Here is a 17,754-nt window from a genome sequence, read left to right as displayed (position 1 = left end):
CAGCCTCGGGTCTTCACCACATTTTGCACTAGGCCTCCCTTGAGGGTGTCTCAGCTCAGATGGCGACCACCCACAGGACGCAGTAGGCATATTAATGGGTGCAGAACCATGCCGGAAGCCAAATCCCACCAGTCCCTTGTGCCTCCACTGGACGCCAACTCATTCAGGCTACCCTGAAACTGGCCTTCGCGGCCGGGGGTACACCGATTCAGTTTTAGATTGAGAACAACTACGATATACTGAGTGCATGGAACCAGGATCATGGCACATGCCCGGTGCACACAATACAAGGCCCAATAGCCAACACTGACTCAGAGCCTCAGAGAAGCCTTGTAGCATCTGATGGTACCATGGTATCTAGGATTTCCCTCAAAATGGTGCTGGCCCTTTGGTTGCACCACCCCATGCGGCTCAGACCTTTCTAGATAAGTTTGATGACCGGATGACATAGACATGCCAGGGGACAAATACCAAGGAGTTTGTACGTAGGGATGAAATCCTCCGTGTTCATGGGTAGATGAGAAGCCCAGATACGCTGGAGGGAAGCAGGGAGGGCGTGTCCAAAAGCAGCCGGAAGGTGGGAGAGAGGCAGCAGGGCATGTCGAGACAACAAGCCTTTTCCTTTTTCTACCAGGTACCCTGCTCTTATTAATTAATGTTTTTAAGTGTCTCAAAGATGAAAAGTTCTACGTGCTCTCCTAGTGTGATTACAAAATCCTTTTGATCGCTGTAAAACTAAAACAGCCTTGGTATTTTTTTAAAAAACAACAATTAACAGGCTGCTTTGAAAACCCCAATGACCTTTATCTTAATCAGTGTCCTCTGAGTCGTGGTGAGTCACCCCCATGGTGTGTGGGGAGGAAGTGGCCTCACTCCACCAGCGGTTTTGTAGGCTTCGGTGTGGCTGATACATGGCGGCTGGATCTAAATTCCCATTCTCAGAAAGCCAGTCTGCCTTGTAATAGCAAGAGAGTCATGAAAATGAAAAGCGTGCTGAGTAGTTGGGGCAGGAGGAGATTTGGTTGCCAGCACAGGGACTGGGAAGCAGGGACTCTGACCCAGAGAGAGGGGAGCTGTCTGCAGGCGTCTGAGTCAGGTGAAGGGCTCTTGCTAAGAAAATACCAGTCCTGAGCACAGAAGAAAGACCACGATGCTACCTGCAGAGGAAAGGTGAGTGTGGGTACCTGGAAGACCACCCCACCGATTGGTTAGAACACTCTGGACAAAAACCCACACTACAGTCTTCTGGGCAAAGGTTAGATGCAGGACAACCTTCAGAACGAATGCCCAAGTTCCAAACAGAGTTGCTCCGAGTTCTCGAGCACAGACAGTGCCATATTCCAAAGCTGATTTCATATAAAGCTTTCAAATAGCTGGGTCGTTAGGAAATACTATCTAGGATAACAAGAGGACCTCTATAATTTGAAAGGATGTCTGTGACAGTTGACAAGCAAACAATTTTTTATGCATTTACAGAACTTTATTTGGCATTATTCCCCTGAGCACTTAACTGCATCAAAATACCCTTGGGTATTGAAATGTGTCAGACTGTTTTGAACATGTACTATAATTGGGCACCAAAAACTGCAGAGACGATGCATTTTCTAATTCACCCAAGTGAAATAAAAAAACACCCTCAACCAACAGTGCCACAAAACTGTGGCACATTTGCCTTCCAGAGGTGCTGCAGCTGCCCATTCACACAGAGAGAGCTCTCTGCTGCAGCGTTTCTGCCTGTGGTCAGGGACATGGGCCTTCCTTGCCTGTCACCCCGTTCCCATCACCTCTCCTGGCTCAGTCCCTGGGAGAAATATTCCAGTCCCATTGGCTCCACTTGGAGGGATGATGTTTGGAACAGAGAGGCCTCTCTCAATGTTAAGGTTTCTGTGCTAACTGGCATGAAGTGCAGGAAGCTGGCAATGATTTGCAAGTGAAGGAAATGGAGGGAGGAAGAAACTAGGGAAAGGAGTCCTTTCTTGCAAGCCAGCTACCATTACCCTTGACTCTGGTTTATGCCTGTGATGATATCAATCTACATCAGATAGCTGAGCCTTCACCAAACGTGTGTGTGTATATGATTTTATTAGAGGGCTGTGTGGCGTGATGGTTTTCTCTTTTTCTGCTAAAAGTTTTAAAGATACTTGTGAAGGAGGAGAAGACATAAAGGGATCCAGCTCTGTGCCCACATCTTCCATGGAAGTTTCTCTGATCCTTCAGCTAGAGTCTGTCTCCCTTTTCCCCTGGGGTGGCCCTTGTTTGCGCCTCCCTGAGGACACAAGAGTTTTTGTGGTATAAACATGCACATGGCCGTCTTTTCAACTCATCTGCTCTCTGCCCCTAGCCACATTCTCATCACCAGACTGAACAGGTTCTCATCCATCACGGATCCGTCCATATCCCACTAGATTGGTGACCCAGCAAAATGTTTAGGCTTGATTTTTTCTTTGCAGACGATTCTGATATACAGTCTTTTTTTTTTTTTTTTTTAATTCTGGATGCATGCTGGTCTGAATAAGCCCAAGGGACTTCTGATGTCACTCGTGACTCATAGGAAAACCAAAGGTCCCCCGCAAGGCTGACTCAGTCCTCTGAGTCTTACACTTGTCTGTGATCATGGAGATGTGGGCAGAAGCTAAAAAGGCAAGTAGAATCAGAGAAAGAGGCCAGTGGGCCAGGCAAAGCAACCAGGGCTCATCAAACTGCCATATGCATTGCTTCTATCTTTTCCTTGTCTTTTGAAATAGAGTCATGTCTCTCCATCCCTCTTGCCATCAACTTAGTTTCAACCACCATGATACCCACCCACCTTGATGAAGGTGAGTGTCTTCTAAGCCTTTCTGCATGGAATTTACCTCTCTAGTCCATGCTTCAGGGTCCAGATGCCAGAAGGGAAGATTCTTCTGCAACCCAAATCACCACTTGGCCCAGAATCCTCATGGCTCCCCATGCCCTCTAGGATGATGTCCAATGTTCGGGAATGCCACAGTCCCCATCACTCTGTCTCTGTTTGCTGCTCTGACCTCTCTCTCTCTGTACTTCCTGCCTATCTCTCTATGACTCCCCAGCTAGACTGAGCTGGCTGCTGTGTCATTATCATCCTTGCCTCCAGGTTCTGTATCAACCACTCTGTTTCCAACAGCCTTTACCCCAACTCAACATCCAGTGGCTCCTCAGGACTTGACAGAGACATCAGCTCATCTGGGAAGTCTAGTGCAGAGTTGGTTCAGGTCCTTCCTGTGTTCTCCTGAGCCTCCTGTGGTCTCTCTGTCCACACCCATCACATCTCCCCAACTAGGTCCCAAGATCTCCAGGAAAGAGGCTATTTCTCATTCAAGATTGAACCTGCAATGCCCAGGAGAGTGCCTGGCAGAAGAGATTCACCATGAATATTTGAATATTTGAATGAGTGAAGAGAGTCAATGAACAAATTAGGATGTGAATATAAGCGAATATACTTAATGAACACATGTAGAACCCACAGTACGTGTCTGGCCAGTTCTAGACCTTTTGTGAACATGAACTCATTTAATCCTCAAAACACTCTCAGATAGTAGGCACTATTTTTGTACTCATTTTGTGGCACAGGAAAACGGAGGCCAGGGAGGTTGAGCAACTTGTCCAAGGCCACACAGCTGGCAGATGAGGCTGAGGCTGACCCTCGCCTCAGAGACGGCTCTGCCCCACGGACAAACATGTACCTGAGGCTGCTGTCTGGTGCCTGCCTGAGATGTGTCCTGTGACGGCACAACAGAAGGACGATGATGGCAAGGTGACCTGGGATCACAATCAACCAGCTCCCTGCCATTCTACACGGAGCAGAGCTGAGCTTCAAACAAATTATTAACACTCAAAGGAATCTTTCCATTAAATATATATGAATGTACTGTTCATATTTGTATTTGAACCTGGATGCAATGGGCTCCATGGAAGGAGCATCCCAGCCGTATGACTCTCAAGCCTGCCCCAGTACTAGGGAGTCAGGTAAATGCTTGCACCTGCCCCACTTACTCCCAAACCCTCCTCCTGGAATGCAGATAGAAATTTAGAAACTCCAGGTGAGACTTTTGGTGAGAATCAAGCATTTGGCTCCTTGGGTTTTTGATTTGATTTGGAGTACTCAGTGTGTGTGTCTTCCCTCTAGATGATGTTCTAGACTTGACTCTGGCAAAGTACATCCGCAGGTCTGCCTAGGGTGAACTGTGTGCCTCTGTCAGTAGGACTTTGGTTTTCTAGTCACGGGGTCCAAATGGGAGAAGCCTCTGTGGCTACGGTAAGTGGAAATGGCCAGTGTCTCCTTGACTTGCTCCTCAGGGGGTCTCTGCCCTTCTGAGAGGAGAGACAGGCACAGAAAGCCTCACATTTCAAACTTGAACCCAGAGCTTCCTGGGTTGAGGCTGGCAGGCTAGCCACTCATTTGGGATTTCTGGCTCTGGCAAGTTGCGTGAGTACCCAACCTTGTCAAAGTCCCAGCTATGGGCTAAAGAAATTCCAACTATTGGGTGCCATTCTACTATGCCATCATCTACTGGGGGGCTCACTGGGGCAACAACAGGGGTAGATCCCATCCCAAGGAGAAAGGGGCAGTGAGGTTGAGAAGGGTTTGAAGCAAGAGCCCTACCTGGCTTGGCCAAACTACTTTCTTGCCCAACTGTATTAGCGTTCCCCCTCATCCTGCAAACACCCACAAAGGATGTGGAAGTGGCACCCCGGAAGTGTGTTCAGAGATACAATGATGTGCGATGGTCAGTCCAGCGGTGGTGGGCATTATTAAATTATGGTGCCCAAAAGCCCATGGTGTCAACTGTTTTATTTGCATTCTTTGGGTCTTATCATTTAAGATCATGTAAAAATGACAGCTGCTTATAATTATTTGGAGGTTGGAGCTGCAATAATTAAAACCATCTGCCTTTATCTTACCGCTACCAAACTTAACCCCGAGAGGTTGGGTCTACTGAACTTCAAAGAGGGAAGTAAGAAATAAAAGAAAACTCCACACATTACTAACAAATTTCTTGTGATTCATTTAAATGTATAACCAGTTATTCCAACAGCCTTCAAACCTTTAATTATCTTTTAAATATATATAATTTGGGACTGCTAATTAGATAGCAATTTAATGCTCTCATGGGGATTCAGATGCACTGTCTTTCTAAAATGTAAACTCCGGGAGGAATAATCATTGGCATTCAAATGACTGAATTCTTCAGTTATTCAAATGAGTGTGGGTATTTTCACTGTTGGAATCATTTGAATATTCTGCTGTCGGCCCAGCTGTAGGGTTTAAGGGACTCCTCCAAGAGCAGGGAATAAGGCTAGGCTTTCTCCCTGTCCAAGTCCAGCCCTCTGGAGAGAAACCAGCCGGGCTCCTTGGGAAAAGCCTAACAACACTCAAACAGCTCAGTTAAGGCTCCTCTGAGATACAGATGGTTCTGTTTTCCTATTTTAAGGAGAAGCAAACTTTCCGGGAATTTACAGTTATGAAAGCTTTAATGCTTGCTTCGCAGGCGCTCTCCATGCTGGTCTGCCTGCTATTGTCTGGGCAGTTAACATTTTAATTAATAACTCCCTCCCGGCAACAGGCTGCTGCAGACGGAGGAGGTGAGGGCTTCACTCTGCCTTGAGCTTCCACTTCCTGTGTATTCCTACCCCCGTTGAGATGGTCCTTTAAATTATATAAAGATGTGCATCACATGCAGAAAAGCAATTGATCAATTGATGACACTGGGTAATGATAGAAGCCAGCTCTCCCATCTCAGACTCACAATATGGCTAGGGTTTGCATTCCTGAGCGGGGGGCTAGTAGCTAGCAGCTGAGGCTCATTTCCCCCACGAGGGGAAGGAGGTGCAGACAAATCTATAGGAATTTTTAAGAGATCATTATTCAACACATTGCATGTAATTACATTTTGATGAGCTTTTTATTGCTAATTCATCATCCAAGATGGGGCACTCTAGATATGAAATTAATCTAGTAAAACAAAGGTCAGAGTGTGTCCAGTGTAAAGAAAGGCTTTGTCCTCATCAAATCCTTTTGCCAAACAATAAAGCAGCTGAGAATGTTATCTCTAAACCAAATTCCTTTCGCCTACCCTTGATTAGTAATAGCACAAAGCCAAGGCTCCCTGGTACTTCTAAGCACAAATGTGGATTCTCCAAGTAAGCTGGTGTGATGTGAATTCATGTTCAGGAGCCCGAAATGTAATGGAAAACGTGTCTGATGGCATCGTGTTAATGCAAAAGGCCATGGGGGCACACGCAAAACTGCATTCGAAGCTCTAGTCTACAGCAAATCAATTTTTCCCAAGAAATAGCAGTCCACTGGTATCCTGGCTTGAGTTCTCTCTGAAGCGGTCCCAGAGCCCTGGATTCAAGGGCAAGGTTTTTTACTTGGGAGGGGTTCTCAGGAAATACCTGTAGGGATGCGGCAGAGTGACCCAGAGACAGAGACGGGCAGGTGGCCAACACAAGGCACATCATCGAGCACATGAGCACTGTGGGCACCCAGAGCCGAATCCCATGGCCAGGCTCTGGGAGCTGCTGTTGAGGAGACTTCTCGAGAGAGCCCACCTGTGAGGGGCGGGGGAGAGGGGGGTGCTCACCAGTCTCTGGTGGGGGGTATGCTAACTCCCTGGCACATCTGGCTTGCTGCCTCAGAGGAGTGCACTCCAAAAGCCAGAGGAGGTCTTCAGCCAGGTGCTGGCAGCAGGAAGCCAGGCTGGCATGTGTGGACATGGCAGTAACTGAGGGGACATGAGCAGAGTATTAAAGGCAAGTGCTTCACTGAGCTTCTTCCCAAGTAGGACCCTATCACTCCCCAGTGACCCAGTCACTCCCCCTTGTGCTTTGGAAGTCTGTCCTAAATCCACCCAAAGATTCCAGACTCCGACACACTCAACACGCCACACCTCAGCGTCTTTGCTGACACTCTTCCCTCAGCCTGAAAGAGCCTCCAACATCTCTGCACAGTGATTCTCTTTCCTCCCACAGGGGCTCAGTGTAACAAGCCATTCCCAGGAAGGGCTCTCCCCGACCATCCAACCAAGGGAGGTGCCTCTCCCTACTTTCTGTTTTCTCAGATCCTTGTCTCTTTCGGAGAGTTTATCCAAAATGCGTAGTACTTTTTATTTATTTGTTTACTTATGAACTTTAAAAAATGTCCATGAGATTGTAAATGGGGAACGAAGGGGAATTACGTCTGTCTCATTTTATCACTAGATCCCCAGCCTCTAATAGAGTGCGTCCAATGAATACAGGCCAGATGAGGGAGGAATGGGAGGGAGGGGGGAGAGAGGGAAAGGAGGTGGGGGAAAAAGAGAGGGCAGGGAGGGAGGGAGGAAAAGAAAAGAGAGAAGAAAGGAAGGAAGGGAAGGACCCAGAGAGAGAGGAAAGGAGGAGGGAGGAGGAGGGTGGGAAGAGCGGGGGAGGGCGGGAGGAAAGATTCACCACTCCAGCAGTGCAAGAATGAGCTTGTTATGCATCTGGGGTCTAAGGGCCCTTTGCTGCTCCCAGCTGTGCTGGACTGGATCACAGACTGTGACCTCGGGCTTATAGGCTGCAAACCGGCTCCCCGCAGCCTTTTCCAGCCACCCCTTCCCTTCCACAGCTAGACACCAAGTCCTTTTATAAATTCCACTTCTTGTCAGTATTTTCACCCTGGTGCCTAATAATATAGTGTGTCATCAGTTTCCTAGATGTGAGTCTTCTCTCCCCACTTATTTACCATTGCATCTCTTCTGTGAGGTACCTCACGGGGCCGTGCATATACAAGGATGAACAAAACACAATGTGATCAGCATTCAGGTTGCTGGCCGTGCAGATGCAGCGAGGGGCAGATGTGTCCAGATATTTCTATAATGTAGTGCTGAGACCAAACTCAAAGGCCTATGCAAGAAGCCTGGTTGGACAGGGAGAGACCTCTTTGGGGAGGGTGGCAGGGGGCAGGGGTGCACACTGTGGGTTCCCTGAGAGCTGAGGCCAGGCCACACCCAGCAGAGGCTCCCAGACTTGGGGATTTCACTGCTGTAGCAGCTAGGCTGCTGTTGCTGTAAGCAACAGATATCCATTCTTTTTCTTTTTTCTGATTTTTTTTAACATTTATTTTTGAGAGAGAGAGAGAGACAGAGAGAGAGTGGGGGAGGGGCAGAGAGGGAGAGAGACACAGATTCTAAAGCAGGCTCCAGGCTCTGAGCTGTCAGCACAGAGCCCAATGTGGGGCTCGAACTCATGGATCGTGAGATCATGACCTGAGCCAAAGTCAGATGCTTCACCGACTGAGGCACCCAGGAGCCCCACCAGATACCAATTCTTAATCACTTGGGTAAAAGGGAAATTTACCAGAAGGTATAGGGAAGCTCTTTGTTCCCACTGCATTGAGAGATAAATACATAAATGAATATGAATGAATGAATAAACAAGGAACTGACAGAGTCTCTTGTTCTTCTTTTTCCTTCTCCTTCCAACCTTCCTTCTTCCTTCTCTCTTCCTTCTTTGGCAGAGTAAAGACTTAAGAAAAACAAACTTTCAGTCTACCCTTACCTTTGTATCAGTGGGGCCCCAGCAGGAAGCACATGGCATAGTCACGCTGGCTAATTAAGGAAGGTTTAATAAAGAGGCTATTGTAACGGTGTGGGCAGGGTGTGGGAAACTAGAAGAAATGATGCAGTCCCCCAAAGCCAGCAGTAGCGGGGACCCTTCTCCCACTCTTCCTGAAGGGACAGAGGAAAGGGCACTGTTCACGTCCTGAGAGAGAAAGCCACAGAGACAGGGAGGCAAATGTGACTTTAGATTGGGTGCGGCCAGTCCCGGGGCCACAGGGCTGAATGTGCACTCCGACCCCACCCGCCTGTCTCTACCTCTAGTGGGTGCCCCCCAGGAGCCAAACCCCAGCCGCTGCCCAGTGCAAAAGAGCCCCTGCTGAGTTCAGTTCAGGGCAGTGTACGGGGCCGGGGCCGGCCGGAAGGCAGAGGCAAAGGGGGAAAGCATCTGCAGGAGTGCCGGGAGGCTCTCCAGCCCAACTTGCATTCTGTGAGGGAACCTTATAACGCTGCTTCACAATTAATTTTACGAAAAATGACCAGGCACATGTCATTGTCCATAGTCATCCTTTGGTTTTCCCCTGAAGACTGACCCAAATTTGCTGCCTGACCGACGGTCCTTGACCTAGGCATCAGTTATTCCCTTTGAGATGGGTACCACCATCATGCGGGGCAGTATGAGGACTTAAGAAGGCAAAACACACGGAGGTGCTCGGCCCAGAGCCTGGGTCCTGACCCGCTAAGTAACAGCTGCATTGTTACCACCAGGTCCCTGTCTGCTCAACCCCATCTACGCCCTGAGTGTCCAAACACACACCCAGCACAGAACTTGGGGGCCCAGAGCCTGTTGAGTCCTTGAGGTCTGCACAGCAGAGGGCAGCTCCCAGCCCACAGAAATTCTGGCACCCCACGACCTGGGATAACCCTCAGGTTCTCTCCAGGTAGAAGCATCCCCCACTCGCGGCACTTCTTCCACTCAAGTGTCCAGACCAGGGCAGTTCAAACAGTGCCCTCAACAATTTCATCAAGAGGAAAGCCATGCAGGGCTCTGTTTTCTCTTTGGCCAAATGACGTATCTCAAAACGAACAGGCTTGCTACACGGGGGTCACACAGCCTTGTTCGTTTTTTCTCAGAGAACACACTCCTCTGAGCAGATACACTCACTAGGCAACCCTTAATTCTTTCTTTTAAACTAAACGGGATAGATTCAGACCAGGAAGCCGGAGTCCCTGGGCTGCGCTCTGAGAATGTGCCGCTGGCAGGGACGCCATCCACGAGGGGACCCGGCACAAGGCGGTGCCCGGGCGCCACCTACTGGGGAGTCTCCTTCAGTTCATCTGCTGCCTGAGCGGAGGGCGAGGAGGCTGAGAAGGAATTCCGGCACTTGGGAGAAAGGTTTGTTAGGCTAGGCCCCCACTTCAAACACCCTCACGGGCGACTGCATGGTTCTGAGACCAGAGAAGTCGTGTGTCTGGCCAGGCCCGAGGACAGCGGTCCTGGGGAGGGTGTGGGGTCCCGGGCTGAGTGGGGTAAAAATGTCCCCTCGGGTGGACTGTGGATACAGTTGATGTGCATGCCACCTCCTCTGGGAAGCCCTCCTGCATTTCAGGGCACCTTTCCTTGAGAAAAGCAGACACTCCCACTGTGAGCTCATAGCTCTTCTTGGCTTTCTCACTGTCGGGGAACTCTTGCTTTGTGCAGTGAGCTTCTGTGGGCAGAGACACCCTTTTACCTATTTCTAGGCCCCTACTAGCTAGCACGGTGCTTGACTCTAGGAACATCTGATGAAAGCTTGCGGGCAAGCAGGAGGGCAGAAGGAAGGACAGAAAGAGCAGAGGGCCTGACCAATCACGTGTAATTCAATTTCTGTGCCTGATGCAGGAAGGACTCGAGAAATGTCTGATGGGTGAGTATGTGGTATCTGCACTTTTCGTTGATCGTGGGAAACTGGTACCCACACATGTAATCACCAACATCATTCAAACACCATCAAAGTGACTCAACAAATAGTTACTGACCATCTTTTCCATGCAGCAGAAAAATCCCAGGAACCCACAGGGACAGTAGGGGAAAAGCTGAACACATCAACCTTTCCCACAAGTGATTAGTGATCTAAAGAAACTATAGCAGGAGACACGATGGAAAGGTGATGAAGGAAGGCTGTGGCTCCTCTGGTCCAGGAGCAGGGGTGACATCTAGATGAGGCCTGGAAGGTGAGAACAAGCCCGAACAGCCACGAGTGTATTTGGGATGAGATTCCAGGTAGAGAGAAGAGCGGGAACAAGAAGGGTTCAGAGCAGGAAGGAGCTTGGGTTGTTGGAGGAACGGACAAAAGGGCCAGAGTGTGGCCAGAACACAAGTGAGCACCGTGGGAAGCGACACAAGCTCAGGCAGAATGGGGAGGTGGAGTGAGATCTGGCAGGGTGCTGCGGTCACAGACAGGAGTTAGGGTTTTACACTGCATGCCAATCTGAAGCCCTCCCATGACTGATGTCTCTGAAAGCAGCCCCTGACGTGCAGAGTGAATAATGCCACAGTGAGCAGGCAGTAGGGACGGGCAAAACCAGGTGCCCAGAGTGGAGCAGAAAAGGGACAGAAGCCCTCTGGGAGAGACAGAACGAACGGTGGCCTGACCAGGGGGTACAGACAGAGAGAAGGGGGAGGGCTTGGAGCACATTTTGGAGCCAGATCCGACAGCATGTGAGGGGGGGATGGTGTGGGGAGGCCACACCCACACCCGTTGAACTAAAAGAACCCTGAGTATTTGCACTGAGTAGGTGTGGCTGGGCAGAAGAAATGAAGGAAAATGCACTGAGGTGTTCTGGTATAAGGATTATCCACAACAATAAAACCAGGAGATGTGTGGGATGGGAGTCAGCCCTTGCATAACCAAAGATCTACACAAAGATAGAGAGATCACATTTGAACTCCGCATGAACGTTTTTTGGAATGATACAGAATCTCTTCACAAGGTCCACTGCTCGCGCTAGATCAGGTGGATCTGGACAGGGGTTCTAATATTACCCCCAACTTTTAAGCTCCTATTTAAACTGGTGTTTAATATGCACCGTCTCCTTAGCATTCCACATATATTTACATGTGCCTGTAGGAATGTCCCCTTGATTCTTTAGGAAAGGGCTGCAGTACAAGAATGTTTCTATTTATTAGCACATCCACATGTTGATCCACGGATTCAATGACCTTCTTTCTGCAAGGGCCCATCTATTTGTGCAATGGCAAAAGGACAAAGAAAAACGAACTGCCCAGGTGGCCACAAGAACAAAGCAGCAGGATCAACATCGAGAGTGGGACAGTCAAGGGGTGACCCAAAGGAAAGGCTGGTGAGATCAGACAGACCTCGGGCTGTGGACAGCCGGTGCCTAGGACAGCAGCACTGAATCCCAGAGAGCATGGAAAGCTTCTGTCATCGGTTCGGAAGATGACATGGCTATCTGCACAATTTGGGCTCCTTCAAGGTGACAGAACAACAGAAATGGTTGGGGCATCTGAGTATTCTGATTTAGAAAATCTGATAGCTCAGGCTCAGCCAATGCGGCTCGCACCCCCCGCCCACTGGCCTGTGCTTCACAGTTCGGTTTAGGAAGTCTGCGTGGCTTAGGAGTGAACTCACGCGGCTGCAACTGCCAGAGCGGCATGGCCAAAGCCAGGAGCCCATCTTCCCTGGCCACCAACCTCATGCTCCTGAGTTCTGAACAACTCCCTGCTTCCACTCTGCAGCTTGGGAGGGAGGGGCTGAGGCCACAGGGGAGGGGGGTAACTGGCCGTCCACTGTTTGCACAGACCCCCAGGATGGAAGAGCCATAGGAGATGGTGGTGGTAGTGAGTTTGTTCCAACCCACCTGCAGGAAAGGGGAGGATCTACCATCCATTTTGTGTAGAAGGGACCAAAATGTCTGGTCATACTCCAGACCTGTGCTGTCCCATACGGTAGCTTCGAGTCACATGTGGCTCTGGAGCACCTGAAATGTGGCTCGTCTACATGAGATGCTCTGAGAGTGTACAATACACATCAGATTTCAAACACTAGCATGAAAAACAATGGAAAATAAAACCTTAATGATTTTTTATGGATTATCTATGGAAACTATAAGATTTCAGATATACCGGGTTGACTAAAACATGTTCTTAAACTTAATTTCACCTGTTTTTCTTTTGCTTTTTTTAGATGTGGCCACTGGAAAATTTCAAATTCCATAAGAAGCTTCTGTTTGTGGCTTGCATTATATTTTTACTAGACAGTTCTAGTCTAGACAGATTCTAACTATAATCGTCCAAAGATGAACATGTTATTCATCCATGTGGCCTCCTGGTCACTGCCACCTTCCAACCGCTCTGTCTCCCATTTCCTAAAGATCCAACCAATGGAGCAGAATTCGGCACATGTGACTTGATCTGGGCTAGGGCTCCTGGTTCTGGAACTTTCTAGTCACCTTACCACTTTATCATTGGGGCCTCAGCTTCCTGTCTGTCACATGGGGATATCTGCCTTCCCCACAGAGAACTGGAGCTCCTCAGCCTGGCACGTACAGTTATCTGCAGTCTGACTCCAGGCTGCCTTCTCTATACACCTGCCCAGGATCATCCCCAGAGACACCCTCCCTGTGAGCCTCTGGGCCTTTCCACAGCACCTACTCCTCAGTTTCCTATCAAATAAATTAATGATTGAAAGCTTTTTTTTTTTTTTTTTTTAAATTTTTTTTTTTCGACGTTTTATTTATTTTTGGGACAGAGAGAGACAGAGCATGAACGGGAGAGGGGCAGAGAGAGAGGGAGACACAGAATCGGAAACAGGCTCCAGGCTCTGAGCCATCAGCCCAGAGCCCGATGCGGGGCTCGAACTCACGGACCGCGAGATCGTGACCTGGCTGAAGTCGGACGCTTAACCGACTGCGCCACCCAGGCGCCCCGAAAGCTTTAACACATATAGAACACTTACTAGAACAATAATAGACATCAACGAATGTTAGAAAAACCCACTAAAACCCAACAACAACGATAACAAACACACAAGAATGCACTTTTTCCTAGGAGTGTCTATAGTTACTCACCCACCCAGAGTATACAATCTTATCCATCCTTTTAGATTTTTGAGTTCCTGGAGGCGGGACATGTCTTTGTAACCACCCCAAGCAGCTTGCTCGGGCCTAGAACTTAGTGGATGCCTGCAAACACCGAAGGAATGGCTGAGGGTTTCTCTCCGTCATTCCCACCTCCCGTCCCACCCACCACAACACCTAGTGGCTGATGCGATTGGCAGATTTTCTTACAGAATAGAAACGCTCTAGCATCCTTCCCCTTCTCCTGGGCTCACAGACCCAGAGCAAACAGCTTTTGGCAGATGTCAACATGGTCTCCGTGGAAAGGAGTCCTAAATTTTGCGTGCCCCAGGCTTCTCTGTGGAGCCCTGCCTGTGCTGTGGCTGCTGGAAAGGAGCCTTATTTGTGTTCTTTTGGTGGTTTGATCAGGTCCACATTCCAGGCCTCCTTGGGGAAGGAAATCAACTCAGTTGACCCTTTCGTCTAAAATGTAGGGGCAGATGGATCGCTAAAATCTCAACAAAAATCAGGTCATGTCAAAGGTGGCACCTTTTCAATTTTATTCCCCTCAATGCCCTGTTGGGCAAGAGAAAAAGGGATATAGTCAGGGTTCCACATTAAAAAAAATCCACAAATATTTGGAAAATAAAGCACAAGAAAACTAAATCTAATGTTTATTTATTTTTGAAAGAGAGAGACGGAGAGAGAGAGAGAGCAGGAGAGGGGCAGAGAGAGAGGGAGACACAGAATATGAAGCAGGCTCCAGGCTCTGAGCTGTTAGCACAGAGCCCAACAAGGGGCATAAACCCACAAACCATGAGATCATGACCTCCGCCGAAGTCAGATGCTCAACCGATTTGAGCCCACCCAGGTGCCCCAAGAAAACTAAATCTAACAGCAACTCTGCTTTGAAAATATTTTTAACCTGAATGTTAAAGAGTGGTAAAGATCCAGAAAAAACCTTCCAGATGTCTAAGAACTACTCAAACAGCATTCCCCAAGGTCTAACTTGAGTCCGTCTTGCTGTGGTGTTGGCCCACTCCCCACCCAGAGGGACCTGAAGACAGACACAGCAGCCCCCACTGCCACACGAGACCCAGCACACCTGGCAGCAGGTAACGTCTGTTGCGTGAATGCCAGGCTATCAGAAATCACAAGGTGGTAGCAAGGATAGAGTGGCTGAGAAACACTTGGAGAAAGACCAGGGAGAGCCCAGTTATCAACAGGAAAGTATTATTTTAGCAGTTTTGCCAATTAAACCAAAGCAAGTCTGCTGAGTGAAGGCTCCTATATCTGAGCTGTTTTTGGAGACGCTTCATGATTCACACCCAACTCACACAAGATTAAAGAAAATACTGGATAAAATCAAGCCGAGCATTAAGTTCAAGGGGAAGATTTTATTGGACAAATTAGAAAAATATTGGTATTGTGCTTCAGAGAAACCCACTTCTTTCCTCTGGCTACAGGGGCAGAAACAGCCCCCGTGGCAGATGGAGAGGGAATCGGAGTTATTTTAAGTGAGCTTGCGCCATCCTCCTGTGCTGGCCACAACCCCACGCTCACACCCACCGTGCTAATCTGGCAGCCTTGGCCAGAATCATGGAGAATGAATAAGGATTCGATTATGTGGCTGAGCTGGGGAGAGACGAGTCTGTTCCCTGCCCCAGCTAGCCAGGGTGGCTGCTGGCAGCTGGCTGTCCTTGGCCATGGGGGAGCAGTCTGAGCAGGGCAGATGTATGGCCTGGTGCAGAGAGCAGGTATCCAAGGCAAGCTCACAAGTTACGTTTTTCAGAAGGACCCAAAATAAGTGGTAACGAACAGTGGCTCTGTCCAGAGTCCCTACTTTGTGCTGAGTGGGCTGGTGCTTAGAGAGAAGGTGGGAGAAAGCTTTCTGCTTCCTTTGTTGGGGTAAACAAAACTGAGACGGACAGGTCACTTGTTCATGCCAGAGCCAGTGGCATCCCATCCATGCAGACGGATGCCCAGCTAGCTTAGCTCTCATTCTGCACTTACCACAGCTCCTGGTATTATTTTTACTGCTACTTTAAAAACAAACAACAACCACAAACTTTAGTCTCCTCACCTGGTAGGGCTCACAGAGAACCTCATAGTAAGATTGTTGTCTACCTGCCTTCCGGAGCTGGCCTTGAAAACAGAGTCTGTGTGTGTGTGTGTGTGTGTGTGTGTGTGTGTGTGTGTGTGTGCAATCCCTCGCCAATGTTTCTCATGACAGTCTGAAGCAACTGAATAATCAAAAAGGGTCCTTTAGATCCTCCTAAGCATCCACCACCACCACATTCTCCCAATCTTTCTAGGAGCTGAGCACAGATCGATAGAGCCCATATAATATAAATAGAATGTGGGTATAACCATCACTGTCCCCACCATGTCCCAGGGCCAGCTTTGTCACCCAAGACTTTTGCATGCATTATCCCATTTACTCTGACAACAAAGCTGTGACACATACATTATGGTTATGGCAGGATTACAAGAGAAGATGAAGCTCAGAGAGGCTGTGTGGCTTAGTCCAAACCACACAGTTAGGATGTAGCAGGACAAGAGTCAAGGGGAACCTGAGAGTTGCTAAATTTGAGTTCCTCCCACTTCACTGCCGTCTTTTGCCCAGGAAGAAAATGCAAAACTCGAGGCAGAGTCAACATCCACTAATCGATCACATTCAGATGGATGAGTTCAGATAATCCTCAACGGCTGGCATTACTCCAAACCTCTTCTAAGTATCCCAGGGCCTCAGGGTCAGAGATAGATAAATGGCTTGGCCATTCCTTATGCTCTCATCATGGATCAGTTGCAAAACCATTCATCTGGTTTGGATTTTCACAAGTGAGATGCTGGGGCATTTGCTTGGGCCATCCTGCTTATGGGAACTTGACCTTGGCTATCACTTCTGGTGAAACCATTCAATACAGTGTCTCAGCAGTGACAAGAACAGAAATGATTTGTATCTGTGAGCATTTGCACTGTCACAGGCTGATCAGTGCTGACTGGTTGCCCTGCGTTTCTAAGAGCGTTTTGGCTGCCTTCTCAGTGGCCACAGCTCTGGAAAGTGCATCAGTTGTACTATTTGCAGGCAAACTGTTTACTGCATGACCAGGGGATATAAAAGACCAGGAAGGCATTGTGAGTCAACTGTGCTTATGGGAGCTGCTCATTGCCATTGCTGCAGAGAGAGAGAAGTTACCTTGGTGACTTCTGACGTCTGGTTCCATTTCATCCCTTTTTAGAAAGCTGATAAATAGGAAGCCAATTCATTCACTGGCAGAGGATCCAGGTTTGATTGTTTTATTGACTCTGCCCCTCTCCAATTGGAATAAATAAGCACGAGGAGCCCATACTCAACCACAAACACGTAACTCCTACCACCCCAACGGACAGCCCTGAGTGGCTTGGAAATGGGTAACGGGCAAAGCATTTTAGACTTAGCTATATTTTAAATATCCTTAAATTAGTAAGTTTCCCAATCAGACTTTTCAGTAATTCTGAGTTCCATTTGGAATTAGCTGACCAGTTAATCCTTTTCTGATAAAAAGTTTGTTGAAATCATATTTAATTACTGAACTTATTACCATAAATCCCATCTTAAAGCATGCATATGGGATCCACATGATATGGCCAGAACTCCATTAATACCGGGGAGATTAGAGCAAAGCTGGATGATGACGCCGTTCAAACATGAGCTCTTTCCAGACAATGATCCACGCGAGAAACAAACTGATCCCCGTGATACTGCACTGACAAACATTTGCGTGGCAGGCAGTGCCGCTATCTGCTGAGCACGATGAAAGAAAAAAAGGACGTGTGCAGTGGCTGGGTGCGAGCAAATGTATGTGTATGTTGCTGGAGAAAACCACCTACACCTTCTTATCTTTCAAAAGCAGAGTTTACAATATTGCCTTTTATGATTTTACATCTTTTGTAAAATTAGCTAAATACACTCAAACCCAAAGGGTTGCCCTTTCATCACGTTGCATCTGGTCCAGGGACAACGAACACACTCTTTGCCACTGCCCCTCCAGAGTCCACAGGGGCTACTGCCAATGGACTGGGGCCTCCTACCAGATGAGCCTGGCTGCCCTTCGGACTCCTCCTCAACACAATGCTCCAGGCAGCCTCTCCCCGGGGATTAGGGTGGACAACGACACCA

General features: G+C 48.5%; 1 protein-coding gene across 3 annotated transcripts in view; it reads right to left on the bottom strand.

The window, feature by feature from the left end:
* CACNA2D3 (calcium voltage-gated channel auxiliary subunit alpha2delta 3) overlaps positions 1-17,754 on the bottom strand; it is an 860,144-nt gene that overhangs the window by 192,378 nt on the left and 650,012 nt on the right. The gene's annotated exons all lie outside the window — the stretch shown is intronic.

The sequence above is a fragment of the Prionailurus bengalensis genome, chromosome A2, assembly GCF_016509475.1.
Source record: "Prionailurus bengalensis isolate Pbe53 chromosome A2, Fcat_Pben_1.1_paternal_pri, whole genome shotgun sequence".
Lineage (NCBI taxonomy): Eukaryota > Metazoa > Chordata > Mammalia > Carnivora > Felidae > Prionailurus > Prionailurus bengalensis.
Note: the sequence above shows the minus strand (reverse complement) of the source record. Positions and strands in the feature narration are given on the sequence as shown.